Here is a 16,123-nt window from a genome sequence, read left to right as displayed (position 1 = left end):
CCAAAACTAAGACAGCACTAATAATAATAATAAAAAAAAAATAATAATAATAATAAAACTGGGGCAGGCCACGGTGGCTCAGCAGGCAAAAATGCTTGTCTGCCATGCTGGAGGACCCGGGTTCGATTCCTGGTACCTGCCCATGTAAAAACAAAACAAACAAACAAAAAAAACTGTTTTCTGAAATTGTCCCCAGTTTGGCCTCCCAACTGTGATGGGATCCGACAATGGGCTGGTGTTCATGGCCCAAGTTGCACAATTATTAGCAAAAACATTAAATATCAAATGAAAATTACATTGCATTTATAGGCCACAGAGTTCAGAGCATATTAAAAAAATAAATAAAACAATAAAGGAGACCTTAAATAAACTAAAACTCGAGACTGGGGAAAACTGGGTGAGTCTCCTTCCATTTGCCCTCCTAAAAACTAAATGTACTCCCTATATTAAGGGAATTACCCCATATAAAATCTTCAGGCAACCACCCCCACTAATCCCTAAATTGGGAGAAGAAAAAAATCACTAAATTAAATAACCATTCTCTTCTAAAATCATTACAGGCCCTGCAATCTGCCACCCAGAAAACTCAGGAACTGGTGAAGGCAGCCCATCTGGGACCAACAGATCCTGCCCGTAAAAAAGATCTACTTCAGGTGCAGCCTAGAGGTCTAGTCTAGATAAAGAAGCTTCAGTCAGCCACCTTGGAGGCCCGGTGGACAGGACCCCTGCCAGTGATATGAAAACTTACTTTCCTGGTCCCCGTGGCTGACCACGCCCTTGTCCACCACAGCAGGGCCCTAATTCTCATATTATTAATGTTCGGACCCTGTGTAATCCGCTGTCTAACCTCATACGTGCAAAGAAAATACAAACTGTTAAATTATTAGTCCTTGGAACCCAGTATCAGCAAATTTATAATCAAAATAAAGAAACAATGATTTAATTCTTTCATAAACCCAATGGGGAATGTGGAGGGCCAGAAGCAATCAATCAGGCCCCAGCAGGGAAAGTCCCCACAACATTGGGGTGGAATGTCCCCAAGAGTTAAGCAATAAGCAATGTTAGGAAACTGAGAGAAGGAGATGTGTTTTGGCAACAGCTAATGGCATTTTTCTGCTTCTATGATACACTTGCTTGCTAGCAACTGCAAAACCACAACATGATTTTAGCCTTTATAAACACCCCTTGAAAACCTCTGGGGCTGCTCTCTGAATCTTCCTTCTTGGAAAGAACATAATAAAAACTCCAAATTGGCTTGCAGTTTTGAATTATGTGGTCTCTCTTTCAGTGCACCCCACAACATCTCCACTACAGAAATGTTTCATTAGAGAAAGCCTCAAAATCAAGGGCTTGTTTATTTTCTTGGGAGTCCCCGATGATTGTGAGGGTACCTGCGGTTTCCTAGATGGGAAAGTTTAATAATGGAGGGGACATTTTTGTATTAAACAGAGTAATCACTGAAAAATCCGATATGTCTCTACCCACTACATTCATATTGTTCTGATGTACTTATATATGCTATTTTATTCTCATTGAAATAAGACTTTAACAAGATCATATTTGTCTTGTTGTTTATATGAGTTCCTCAGTTGGTTTTTAGAGTTCAATCTCAGCCCACCTGCATCCATTCTGTGATGAGCTCGAGGTGAGCGTCCCTTCCTTCCGGCAGGCGCCACTCACACCTGCCTTCCTATCTCCTCCCAACAGGAGGAGGCCCGCGGGAAATGTTGCTTTCTGAATGCAAAGGGATTCATCACTCAACGTGCATTTGCAATCCTCTGACAGGTTGAATACAAGCTGTAGATGTGCTGGCTTGTCTTAGTTTAAGCCAAAATGTGTCTAGAGACTTCCCAAATGCTTACAACTGGGACACTAACACACATTACAAACCAACAAATAAACACATCAGAAAGGATCCAAAATGGGCTGATCTGTTAGTCTACAGACAACTGCTTACAGGATCTGTGGGGTGGGCAAGGAAGGCGGGGAAAGCAGAGGTAGAGAAGGAGCAGGATAAGGCCAATTTTATAATGCACGAATCCCTTTCAGTTAAAAAAAATAACATCTTGTCATAAATCTCAGGAGGTTTTAGCAGAAAACATTTTGGTTTACAGGAACAAAATTCAGGTTAGCTTACAGGAACAAAAGCATTCATTTCTTATGTCATCATTTAAAGAAAAAAACTTTACCTGACTGAGTTTATGCTATTCCCCAAATTACTAAGTATATTACTGAAGCACATGAAAACATGTATGTAAATAATCCCGTGTGTCCAATGGTGATGCCTGGCTCCCCTTGTCTTCATTATCAGGGTGAAAAATCTCTGGATTTTTCAAGATTCACTTTCCTTTTCCTGAGATATATTAACATGCCTTCTATATTATTCCAGTCACTGGAAAGCTTTTGTTTTAAATTTAGAAAATTATTTTGGTCCTGGAAAATGTTATTCAGGGAAGATGATCAAGAACATATTGCCTCCAATTATCTGGGTAACAATTGAATTTGTTGAAACATGAGAACAATTTTTTATATAATTCCTCATGAAATCAGCAGCAGCAAATGTGCTTGAACCTGGCCAGATGCTCCGAGTTCCATTAGTGGCATGCAATACACGCAGACTCATTTAGAGATTTATAAAGTGGGTGGTGGCTGGGCAGGGCTGCCCTTGGCCACAGCTGGCTCCTGAAACAAGTGAAGACATTGTCACCACATGACAGAATCTTCTAGAAGTAGGAACTAATTAACATCAGCCTGCTCTTGAGTTTTCCCAAGGAGTGAAGTCATATCATACTTCTCCTATGATATGACTGTATCTAAATACATAAATTGTCCTAGGAAGAGGGAATGTGTGAAATTTCTTAGAAATTGGGGAAATGGAAAGTAGTTGAATTGCTTGTCAAGCAACCATTTAGTAGTTGGCTGGGATTTTTCTTTAATGATTTTTAGAACAAGTTTCTATTTCCCTAACATTGGGGGGTATGACAGTGCTCAGCTGCTCCCTCTCACCATGTCCTCTAAACGCTGAGTCATGCTGAATTGCAACCAGATGAAGGACAGGGAAGAACTGACTCCAGACAAAACTCCCTACCCCATGTTGATCTGAGGTGTGGATGTTTACGACATTCTTGTTTGGCAGTACTTAAAGACCCTCTCTTTTATGAAAATTGTCTCCATCTTTTCCTTCAAGTTTTACTAATGTATGCCTTTTCATTTTGTATTTTTGACATATCATTTTCATTTATTGTTTTATACATATCTTATTTTCTTCCTTAAAGTACAAAGCAATTTCTCTCCTAAAATCTAATTTCTTTAAGCAAAACTTGAAAAATCAAATACCTTTTTCTCTTTACTTTTTTCCTTCCTTTTCTTTCTTTCTTTCTTTCTTCTTTTAAGTTTTCTTAGTACTTGATCTCCTCCTTTCGGGTTAAAGCATTCAACACATTTGTTGATTTTTGAGTGAGGAGCACTCAGTTTTGGCTTGGGGTAAGTCCATTTCATCCTGGCTCCCTCCCACTTCAGCCCAACTCATGTTCCCAACTCCCAGTCCAGCCAACCTAGATTTGGTCCACTATCAATGCAAATGGCAACACCCTTGAGAAGCCTTCTCAGCCAGTTCCCATGATGGTATGGGGTCCTGTTAGAAACCCTAAACATTGCTTATAGTTCTCTGAATGAACCCTGACTGAAACAGCTCCCCTGGCTGCTCTTATCCTGGCTTGTATCTCAGACCACTGAGACAGTTGTATTCTTCAGGCAGGGCTGTTCTAATTTCTTCTTCACCTCTCCCCTCTGACTCCTTTCTCAGGAAGGGCAAATGGTATAGTCAGAGCAATGATTAGATCATAAATGACCTACTGCCATGCTGTAGTTTGGTCTATCAATATTGCATATTAAATAAACTCAGAGAAAGGTGTGTTTATGACTGTATCTCCTAATATCTTGTGTTGGTTAAGGTTTTCCTTTATTTTAAAATTCTTTATGTGATCATTAGAATCACAGCAGTTGATGGTTTCAGTGGGGGACTGGAGAGGAGGTAAGGCTGGGAGCACTCTCAGAAGAGGAATTTATGTTGTTTCCTCATGTTTCCTCCCTCTTTGCACCCGCAATGATTTCTCCTGCACTGTTGTTTGATGTGGCCTTGGTTTCAGGGCCTTGCTGTGACTCAGCCTGCCCTGTGCACTCAGAAACTTTGAGATTTGATGGGATCACTGGAATCAGTATCAAATACTAAGCCTGGAGGCTTCCTGTGGGGACAGTCACTCTTGTCTCATCACCTGCCCCCACCCCTACAATCTGATTCTCCCATCTAGTCCAGCTCCTCTGATGCAGGGGCATTTGCAGGGCTCCACCAGACCTCCTCCAGCAACTTCTTCTTAGATGCATCATCCTTTCAATCATTTGCTTGGCAAGCATTTATTAGATTCCTATGCTGTGTTAAAAGTCAAAGTGTTAAATCATTTGTCACAATATTTTCATAAGGCAAGCATTGCAAGTGTTAGAAAAACTCTGGACAGGGTTCTCAGAACTGAGAAACTTTGGTTCCAATTCACTATTAAAGAGAAAGGATCTGACCTGCAGATTCTGCTCAAGTGATGCACACAATAAACTACTATATCTAAAGTTTAAATCAGAGAACATTCTCAGGGTCACTGCAGTGGGCTTAAAAATGATTGCCTCTTTGATACCCACTTCCTGGGACCTGGAATGTGAATGTTACCTGACATGGTAAAGAGGGGAAGGTCTTCACAAATGCATTGAGATGCGGACAGCACCCTGGATTACCCAGTGGCCCTAAATGCAATCACATGCATTCTTAGGGGAGGGAGCGGGGGGATTTTACTACCCATAAAGGAAGAGGAGACTTGAAGATGGCATGCTGAGAGATCTGAACATGGTGGAGACAGCGCCCTGGGAGATGGTGGCCTTGAAGATGGGAGTGATGTCACCCTAAACCAAGGAATGCTGGCCACCAGCAGGATTGAGGCCAGGGGCTGATGGTTTCCACCTCTCCAGAGTGAACATGGCCCTGCTGACACCATGGCATGGGCTCCATGAGGCTGATGTAGAACATCTGAACTCCAGAACAGAGAGGATAAAGTTCTGTTGGGTTAAACTCATGGTAATGTGTTACAAGAGCCTAGGAAACTATGACAGTCACTTTAGTTCTGAAATTAGATAATAATAGGAACCACGTCAGAGAGCTTTTGTGAGGATCAAATAACTGAATCCGCCAAAGAGATCAGAACAGCACTCTACATAGTAAGTGTTCACCAACAGCAGATATAACTGGGATAGATTTATTTGAAACATTGGATCATATAACTCTTCAGCACTAAAAAAGTTAAACAGGAAAGATATTCATGAAAGGTAACTTTTATCCAAAATAACTCAGTGGTCTGAGCATCCACCCACTGCCACATCCCAGTCCGTCCACCACCACGTCCCAGTCCGTCCACCGCCATGTCCCAGTCTGTTCACCGCCACGTCCCAGTCCGTCCACCGCCATGTCCCAGTCCGTCCACCACCACGTCCCAGTCCGTCCACCGTCACACCACGTTATCACAACTGCTTCCCCATGCACTCCCTGCTTCTAGTAACTCCCTCCAAAGTCTGTTTCCTGCCCAGCTACCTCTTGTTATCCTGAAGCCCCAGTAAAAACTGGATGCCAGAACTCCTGTCTTCTCCTCTCCATGAGTGTGAAGGCCAAATCCTCAGCAGGGCCTAAGGCCCAACACCAGCTGCTCCTCACCACCCCGAGCCATGTCTTACCAGCCTCTGCCTCTCCCTGCTCTGGCCTCCTGGCTATGCCTCGGTTCAGCCAAGCCTGTGGCCTCAGGGTCTCTACCCGTGGCTTCACCTGGCTGGAGTCCCCTCCAGGTGCTAGGCTGCCTGCTCTGCTTCCTCCTTCACGTCTCTGATGGACGCTGCTGGAAATTGGGGAGCAGTCTGCTCAGGTCCCCCTCTTCTGGTGCCGTTACACACAGAGGTCCCAGCCCCCCTCAGGCTGACACTTGCTGCAAGGACTCAGGGTGTTTGCTGGAGCCTGTCTCTTCATGGTTGCATTTATCACAGGGAAATGTGCAGATTCAAGTCAGCCAGGGGAAGGCGTTCCAGGACAGGCATGAAGGGCCCGTTGCCGTCCCCTTGGGGGCCTGGGCAGTGGGGACCATCCTGCTGACAGCGTGTGACTGCCTGTGACGTGCTGCCCACAAGAGGCTCACGGCAGCCCTGGCATCCTGTCCTTCCTGGGCCCCATCTGCGCGGACACCCACAGCACCCGCCTTAGTGTCTCGGCCCCCTGAGGTTGCACTGATCTGCATGATGAACTCACACCGTGGGTGGGGTCCCATGGCCAGGCCCCCCAGGCTTGGTGTCTCAGGGCTCAGGGTCACTGCCTGGAGCTCAGGGCAAAGGCCAGACACCAGCCGGGCAAGCTCGGACTCTTCATGAAAGTGACCTCAGGTATGGCCCTCATTTGCTGGCAATCCCGCTCTGTTTTCCCATGTAGCCCTGATCTCTACTGGGTGTTGACGCCTTGCTCGCCTGCCTGCCACAGCCTTACACTGACAATTGAAAGTAAAAATCAAAAACTATTTACCTGTTGCATTTTTCTAAAAAAAGACCGAATTTGTTCTGATTTGCATGAATAAGTGAAAATTGAGTCTACCCCTTGTTCTGTTTCTCCTAGGAATCTAATTCAACCAAAATGCCCAGTTTCATGTGGTCAGTTCTGCATGGACTTTGGGCTGAAAAGTGTCATCATGAGCTGCCAGCTCCATCACTTACTGACTGGACTGGAAACACACTGCTGGTGCTTTAGACCAATTTCTAACCTCAAAATGGAGATAATCTTGCAAGGTTGTTGTACAAACAGTGATACTGTATGTGAAGTCCTGGAGGCATAAGGGGTGTGAAAAACAGGCCATGTGTTTGGTGGTTCTTCTGCAATGGGTACTGTTACTTAAATCCCACAGGAAAGCCTGGCTGGATTGGTTTGGGTTAAATACTATTATTGTGGCCATATCACCATCATCATTATTACCATTATTTTACCTTCTCCATGAAATCCTGGTAAGAATGGCTTGAACTGAATTTTTGAGAACTAACCTGATTAGCATAGAGAATTTGCAAAGAAAACATATTACAAATGCATGTATTAACTATGGGACTGACATAACAAGTGTGCACCTGAGCTCAGCACAGATGTGAGTTGTGAGGCCGTCGTTGTCCAAGCAGCACAGGGACCTAACACGTGAGCCCTGACAGCCAAGGCTGGATCCGCGGGTTGCGTTCCTGGGAAGCTGTGGCGGGGAGTCTGTCAGGCTCCGCGGAAGCAGACTGTAATTGGATTGTGACCCCAGCCCAAATTTCAGGAAGGAAGAAAATTGTTAAATGGTATCTTTCATGAGGTTAAAAGGGAAGCAGACTGTCACTGACTATTATAGGGTTTGATTAAACTTCCCCCCTACAAATCTGGAAACTGTTACCCAGATGCAACCAGTAATGCAGAGTGTGTGTGAGCTTTCAGTGCTGCAGAGCAGCTGTTTTGTGCTCTGGACACTGCTGGACAGAAAGGCCATCTGCCCACTCCCTTGCGCACACCACAGCTCGCTTCCCCTGGAAAGCGGGGCGGGGGGGGCCGGGGTGGGGATAAGGAAACCACTCTGGACATTGCCAGTGAGGAAGAACCTAGTGGAAGCAGCAAGGAGGAACTGCGGGAAGTGGCAGTGTGTGCTGCACACACCAGACCCACCCTGCTGCCCGTTTCCCAGCGCAGGGGCAGTGAGGACAGAGAAAGCATCCCCGGGACACTGTGCTGTGGCTGGGGGGTCACTGCAGAACTACCATCCTCCCGGGCTCACTTAGGTCCTGCCAACGCTGCCTGCCCTGTGACCCCCTTCCATGGTTGCTGAGAAAGATGGGCTGCCTGTTTCTCTTTTTTGACTTAACTGTCTGGATACAAGATCCTATAAACAAATTAATTTCTCCTGGGACTCTTGAAAGCCTCCTAACTGCATTATCACTTTTCTGCATAAGGGAAGTTTAGTAAGAAAAAAGTTATGACATGAAATTAAAATTATCTCCAAATGGCCATCAAGTACAGATGGCAGTCAGCAGCAGTGGGAGGAAAGAACAAAGTTAAAAAGGGTCTGTTGGCTAAGAGTTAGGGTTTATTTACTTGGAAAGCTGAGCTTTCTTTTTCCTTCATGCCCATCCAGTCTACACTTCCTGTCAGCTTCTGCAGAATCCTCCTGCACACTCAGTTTAAACATCTGGGCTCTCCTCTTTATGGCCTCAGCCTTCTGCTCTGTTGCTGCCAGTCCAGCCTAATATGAAGGCTAAAGCAAAACACTCAAGCATGGCCTGTCCTTGGACAAATGATACAGCCACATTGGAAAGGAGCAAAGCAGCATATGTTCATTTATTTCAAATATTTACTGACCATCCAGCTTGTGTGTAACCTTGGGCATGCTTTGGGGATGAAGTGAAGAAAATGCACCATCCTCAGCTTAAAGCAACTTGAAGGTGCTTCTTGGGGCAGACAAAGCCAAGCGGTAATTGCTGTGCTGGACAGTCCTTGGGCTGCAAAGGTAGACTGAAGGGGAGTCGTGATAGAGAAGTGTCTTTTCTGAAAGTGCAGAGTGGGTAGGGAAGGGGCCCAGCATATGCAGGCTCTGCTGCCCTCCTCCAATCAGACTCTGAACCACAGTCTTAATAGTCTGTCCATGTGTCTTCCTGCCTCACCTGCAGAGTGCAAGGAGGGAGTTGCCAAAGCCATGGCCAGAGGTCTGGGGAGAAAGGACAGTGGGACTCCGGGGCGTGGAGGAAACACAGACCCAGGAAAGGGGAATCCAAAATTTAGTTCTAGCAATCCAGGGATCCCACGCCCGGAGAAGCTGATGGCCTAATGGCCCCTCAGGCCTAGAGACATTGCTGGATTAAAGCTGAATGAAGAGCACTCCATTCATTTATTCATTAAGTACTAGCTCATTCATTCAGTAATTCATTAATTCATCAATTTACTGATATTCAAAATGTGCCAACACCTCAACAAATGTTCCATGCATTAGGGTAACTTTCCAAAAACCTACAACCTCCAGGTGAGTCCCTGGACCAGATTAGCCCTGAAATGCAGAGGGCCCAGCCTCTCCAGAACATCAGCTGGTTCCATCTCCCTACCCCATATTATCAACAGCCCCTTCATGAAAAAGAGTGGGCATAGCCCAAATACCAATAAACAGCAAGAGAAAGAGTAGGAGAAAGAGCAAAGGTGATGATGGAGTTATACAGAGGAGGTAGGGTTTAACAAATAGGTATGGTTGATGCGTCATTATACTGGTATTCTTTTAGCCTCCAATGTCTTAGAGCAGCTAGAAGTGAAAACCTAAAATTGTGGATTTGTAACCCATACCAAACTCTGAAATCTGTACAATGAATTGTTGTGCTGTGTTTTGAAATTTATTACATTTATGTACATATGTTATTTAATGGCAAGGAGGAGCATAACAGAAAAGGTAGGATTCAACAAATGATATGACAGCTGAATCATTATACTGATATTTCTGTTAGTCTCCAGTGTCTTGAGAAGCTAGAAAAATTAAAAATAATGAAACTGTAACCCATACCAAGCATTAAAATCTGTTCTATAACTGCTTGTTAAAATGTACTTGGAAATGCATTCCTTTTTGTATATATGTTATATTTCACAATAAAAAAGTTAAAAAAAACAATAAAAATATGCCATCCTTCAGCTAGCTCCTTGGGACACGATGATAAATCATATGCCAAAAGTCACTGCATATTGGGGCATCTGAGAGCTCCATATCCACTCATTGCTTCATGGCTCTGGATGACAAGGGACCCTGACACTGCTTTGCTCAGATACACCCCTTCTAGAGAACCAGAGATGCCCCTCCTCATTAGCATCCCCTGAAGGCTGCACTTTCACTTCTCATGCCTCTGTTGGAAGGATTCCTCCATCTGACCTCCTGGAACCTCCACATTTGTCCCCTCTCCTAATGCAGCATGGGGCTTCATTCTACATAATCTGGCCTCTTCCTGCCACCTCAGCCCCTCCTCAGCTCCATCACCTGCAGCAGAATGTTCTCTACTCTGCTGTTTGCTTGCCTTCCCCACTCCGCTGACATCATCTGCACCCTGGATCATTTTCTTATGGGCCTCCTCTGACCTTGTCCATCGCAGTCTGTCCAGGTGGGGAAGTTACCCAGCCATGCTTCCTGTCCTGCCAGGGCGCCACCCTCTGACAGCTCCCTTCTCTCAGTGCCTCTCCTGCCTCAAGTCCAGGCTTAACCCCAACTCTTCTGGTCAACCCTTTTTATGACCCTAACTGTGAGAAGGCTTTTAGATTCACAATTCCAAGAGAACTGACAAAGATGCAAAGCACCCTTGAGGAGGCATCGCCATTTGCTACTGTAAGGATAGGCAGAGAAGAGGAAGAACAGATGCTTCCATCCTTTCCAGAGGTTAGGTTTAAGGTCTCCAGGAATTGAGGTGAGCATGTGTGGTAACAGAAACTCTCATTCAGTGCTGATGCAAATGCAAAATGGAATAGATACTTTGGGGGACAGTTTGAAAGTTTCTTTTAAGGCTAAACATATTCTTAGCATATGATCCAGCAATTGTGCTCCTAGGTATTAACTCATCTGATGTGAAGATTTATGTTTGTGTGGACTTATTTTCACACAAAATGGCATAAGAATATTTCAGTAGTTTTATTCATAATGGCCAAATCTGGATGCAACCAAGATTTCCTTTACTAAATATATGCATAAATCCACTTGTTACTCATCCACACTATGGAACAGGGTTCAGTGGTAAAAAGGAATGAGCTCTCAAGCCACTCAAGGACATGGGTGAAGCTTAAATGCATTTCTCTGACTGGAAGAATTCATTCTGAAAAGGCTGTCCATTGTGAGTTTCCATTTATATAACATTCTGGAAAGGGAAAAATCATGAAAACTGTGATGAGATCAGTGGTTGACAGGGAGAAGGTGGGAATGAAGGACTGGATAGGAGAAGCCCAACGATTTTCAGGGCACTGAAACTGGATCTGTGTGATATTTAATGGTGGTTCCATGACAGTATGTATTTATCAACACCCACAGGACTTTACAGCATGTAGGAAAAATCTCGATGGATGCAAATCTTAACAACTATTCAGGAGGTAAGGAAATCCCAGGATGGAGTGCAGACTGTGGCAAAAACATCTAACTGTATTACAAATATTGAAATAATCTCACTGAAGGGGGTTGATGGAAAAGATACTGACCCAATAAACTTTGTAAGTGAGCAGATGATGTAGGATTAAAGACAAGAGGAACCCTGGTTGTTGAAGGTGTCTCCCATGGGGGTATGTGCTAGCAAGTCTGCACCCATTCAGTGTGTTCCCTGGAGTAGGCCCAAGGGTGCAGACAAGGGTGGTTTCTCACCTGGGAAGAGGAGCAAACAAGCAGGGTGAAAGGTTAGACTAATCCAGTCAGCACAGGATAAATCAGTTAGAGCTGGAAACATCAGAATGAATTCATGTCTAGCCTAATGCACACATGGAGTGGCAGGGATGTGTGCATTTATACCCAGGTCATGAGAAACATACATGTTTTTCTGCTCTGATGGCTGAGAGGGTGAAGGAACAGCTAAACCACATGAGCAAGGACTACATTTAGCACCAGATGCTGATTTCTAATATAATTCTTCCATAATAGAAACCTGGACTCCTTGGAAAAAGGCTGATTTTATAACTGAGGCAGGAAATAAAGTAATTGAGCATCTTGCATTCCAGAAAGAAGTAAAGAAGTGCTGAGAAAAGCAACTCTACATTGATGGGGTATGTCAAAGAGGCCCAGGAAGCATGGGTAGAGTGTGCAATGGCCAAACCTGGAACAATCTTCACAACAAAACAAAGCAGTATTGGACTTTAACCCAATGTATAAAATAAGTTCCCATGAGCCCATGCTGATATAAGCAATTGAATAAATACACGGGAGGGAATAGACAACTCTCTCATGTAGAAGAATGCCGACTCCTTTATGTAGCTATTTCACCTTCGAGGAAGTGAAGTTTAACTGTCACCCCTTCAGCAAGGGCTGCACTTGCCACTTCCTTCCAGAGTAGAGAATGGGCAGGCAGGAGTGAAGCTTGGTGGGAGCCCCCGGACCATGCACAGGCCAGGAGGGTGGGTGAAGGTGGCAGTGGGGCTGGACTGGTGGTGGTGGTGGAAGTAGACTTTGCCACTGTGCCCAGGACCCACAGTCCAAGCTGATCTTGAGGACAGCATTAGTCAAACCCAGATGTATGCTGTCCACAAACATCTGGCCAGCTCTCCTTGAAACTGTCAGGGTCACCAAAAACAAGGGAGTGGCAGAAATTGCCATAGCCAGGGGCAGCCTAAAAGACTGCCTACACGTGTTGAGGTGTCCTGGAAAAGAAAAAGGACATTCAGGAAAAACCCGGGAATGAAGTATGGGCTTTGGTTAATAATAATGTGTCAATTGGTTCATAAATTGTCACAAATTTGCCATGCTAAGGTGATAGTAATGGAGGAAACTGGGTGGGAACATGTGGGAATCATCTATACTGTCCTTGCAATTTTCCCACAAATCAAAAACTATTATGATAAAAACTTGTTACAAAATGAAGCACTGTCTTGTTCAGTAAATGAAGAAAGTTTTAAACTGCCTTTCCAAATGTCCACTTCCCTTTTTACTTTTAAGATTTTAATGTTTACTCTGCTTATAATGACATGGAATAATAAAGAACAATGCCAACAGTTAGAATTTGCTGAATGCTTTCTGTATCCTGTCACATCTATTGACTATAATAACATAGCTCTAGGATAACCCCAAAAGTAATGACCATTAGGAAGCAACCAGGGCTCTGCCATTCTCGTCGTCTTTTCCTTCCTGAGCACACGGGAAGATTCCATTTCCCAGAGCTGTCACACTCAGGCCATGCGACTGGTTCTGATAACAGTCGAATGTGAATGTAAATGCACGTGACACTTAGGATCTGGTGGGTCCACGTCTTCTCCTCTTTTGCCGTGACTAAGGAGGCACAGAACCACAAGACGTAAAACAAGCTGGGTCTCGAGTGACCCTGTGGAAGAGAGCTTCCCTGGAGCATCACTGGAACTTCACCAGTCCATGACGTGTGCCAGATACAACTCCGCAAGGGGGTGACATCACACCTCCGTGTTGGAGTCTGCAGGGCAAACACACAATGCCCATGTATTCCACGACTGATCACTCGGTAACCTTTGTTGCTAGGATTGATGGGCCCTCATTTTTGTTATAAAAATATCCCAAAGAACCTTGGCTCCAATAAATGACAATCCCTAAGAAAATTACTGTCTTGTTTTGCACATCTTGTAAGTACTTGAGTCAGACCTTTCAGCTGGCTGTAATCCCATGGCCTTCCTAAAACACCCAGTCTCATGCTTATGAATGCTAACCTCTGTTCTTTCCTATTGCTGGACTATGTGCCTATAAATTGTATAGTAAATGAAGCAGAATGTAATGACAGTGCCTGCTGGTTCTGAAGCAACTGAAAAGGTGGAAGTCTGGCCAAGAGTCTATTCAAGGCAGACTTCAGTGTGTCCATTGCTCAGAGCAGAAGGAAGTCCATCACAGCCCACCTTGCTCTAGAGACACCACCAGCTCCTAGAGGGCTGGGCTCATGAGAAGCTGATTCAAATGAACATAAGGAGTCAACATGAACAGAGATCCTTCAGAGCAGAGATTTTATAATGTTATATTTGAATGGTGTCTCCAATCCATCAGCTCTTCAGGCTTCAGCCATTCTTCCATTGTGGACCCTCTCCTGAGTCACAGGAGACCTAGTGGCCAACCCTGGGCTGTGTCTCTTCAGACGGCCCAGTTAAGGCCAGAACTTGTGAGGGCTGGTTGCAAAGGCCAGCCAGGGATTGATCTGCATGAGAAACAGAATGATTAGATTATTTTAGAACAGACTGCTGGCCTTTCAGAATGAGAATTCCAAGCCACTCCTTATTTCTGCATGCTGCAGTTTTCAAGGGAAGAGCTGCAATGAAGAGGGACTGAACTACCTCTTTGTCCCTGTGGCTTCTATTCAACAGTATGAAGATAAAAACATTACATATCTTCGACCTAGCACAGGACAGGTACAGGCAGGGAAAGAAGATAACATGGACAGGGAAAGAAACCCCACTAGTTCTGGGTTGACACAAAGATGTGTTTTATATGTCTTTGGACAGCAGGCTCAGCACTTGGGGACCGAGGTTCTCAGGAGAAGCTGAGAACCCACTACAGGGATTTAAGTGCAAGGGCCATACATGGACATGAAAAGTGGCAGCCTTTTAAATAGCCCATGGATCCCCATGAGGCAGTGGGCAGGATTTGCTTCATTATCTTCTCCTACCTTTAAACTCTACTGTTCTTTAGACTCCTGCTCCCTTCACCTAGCCTGGGCCCTTTGACGGATGCCTGCTTTCATTTTACCAACTCACACTCATCCTTGCAACTATGATCTGACATTGAGAAGTGGCAACTCCCACAACCAATTCCTGTTGCTCTCCTTGTCATTTTAACCAGGCATACATAGAACCCACTGACACCACAGCCACTCTGCACACTCTCTGAACTTCATTTAGCCTCCTAAGGCACTAGTTTTCTCTGCTTCTGAAATTTTAGCATCCCACTCTGACTGTACGATGACCGATCCTGATTGTCCAAAACCTTCCATCTCTTTACACTTGTTCCTTAGCCACATTGAGACAAACTCCTCCTTGCCTTCAGTGCTCAAACTGGACCCTATGACTAATCTTTTACATTAACCTTTTACAAATTTTCTTGACCTTCTGGACTTCTGACCTTTCTGGGCACTTGTACTGCAAAACCCTCACTGAGAATGAATCAGAAGGTATGCCCATATATGAGTAGCTAGACATCTGTTTAAAATAATGAAAACATGCTATATTAATTAAAAATCTACATTGCAAGTGATAGAAAAGTTATTCCATTACCTTAGGCTAAAAAGTGCAAAACACTCATGAAAGAAATCAAGGAAGACCCAAATAAATGGACATACTGTGTTCATGGGTTGAAGATTTAATATTGGTTGAATGACAATTCCCTCTCAAATTTGTGCAATCAATAAAATATCAATAAAAATTCCAGCATGTTATTTTTGGTAGAAATTGGCAAGCTGATCCTAAAATTAATATGCAAAGACAAGGGAACTTGAATAGCCAAAATGACTTTAAAAATCAAAAGCTAATTTTGAGGACACATATGATCTGATTTCAACTTTTACTATAAAATTATGCTAACAAAGACAATGCAGTATTAGAGAAAGAGTAGACACATGGGTCAAAGGAACACAATCAAGTCAAATAATGGTCACCCATATAGACAACTGATTTCAACAAAGGTGTAAAGGCAATTAAGTGGAGAAAGGATATCTCTCCAACCACAGTGCTGGGGCAATTGGATACCCTAGGACAAAGGATGAACTTTGAACCATATTTCGCACTATAAAAAATTACTCAAAAATGGGTTATGATTTAAATATGAAACCTAAAACTTTAAAACTAGTAGATGAAACCATAGAATGAATATTTGTGATTTCAGTTAGGCAAATATTTCTTAGATACAGCACCAAAAGCATGATTCTTAAAATAAAACATTGTAAAGTTGGAATTCATAAAAATGAAAAAACAGTTGCTCTTTGAAAAATAGCATAAAAATGAAAAGAAAGCCACAGACTGGGAGACAATATTTATTATAAATATATCTGATAAAGCACTTAAATCTGGAATATAAAAAGAACTGTCCAGACTCAATAATAATTTAAAAAACAATAAAAAATGGGCAAAGATGCAAATAAATACTTCAGTAAAGAAATTGAATAGATGCCAAGTAAATACCTGAAAAGATGACCAACATCATTAGTCATTAAGAAAATTCATATTAAAACTGTAAGGACTATACATGCTTACTAGAATGGTGAAAAGAAAAAAAGGAGAAAGATGATAGTGAGTGCTGGAGAAGATAGAGCAGCTGGAGCTCTTGTACGGTGTTTGTGGGAATGCAAACATGGCACAACCACTCTGGAAAAGCTGAGTGGCATT

Source organism: Tamandua tetradactyla, unplaced genomic scaffold (genome assembly GCF_023851605.1).
Source record: "Tamandua tetradactyla isolate mTamTet1 unplaced genomic scaffold, mTamTet1.pri scaffold_178_ctg1, whole genome shotgun sequence".
NCBI classification, from domain to species: domain Eukaryota; kingdom Metazoa; phylum Chordata; class Mammalia; order Pilosa; family Myrmecophagidae; genus Tamandua; species Tamandua tetradactyla.
This window is presented reverse-complemented; position numbering follows the sequence as displayed.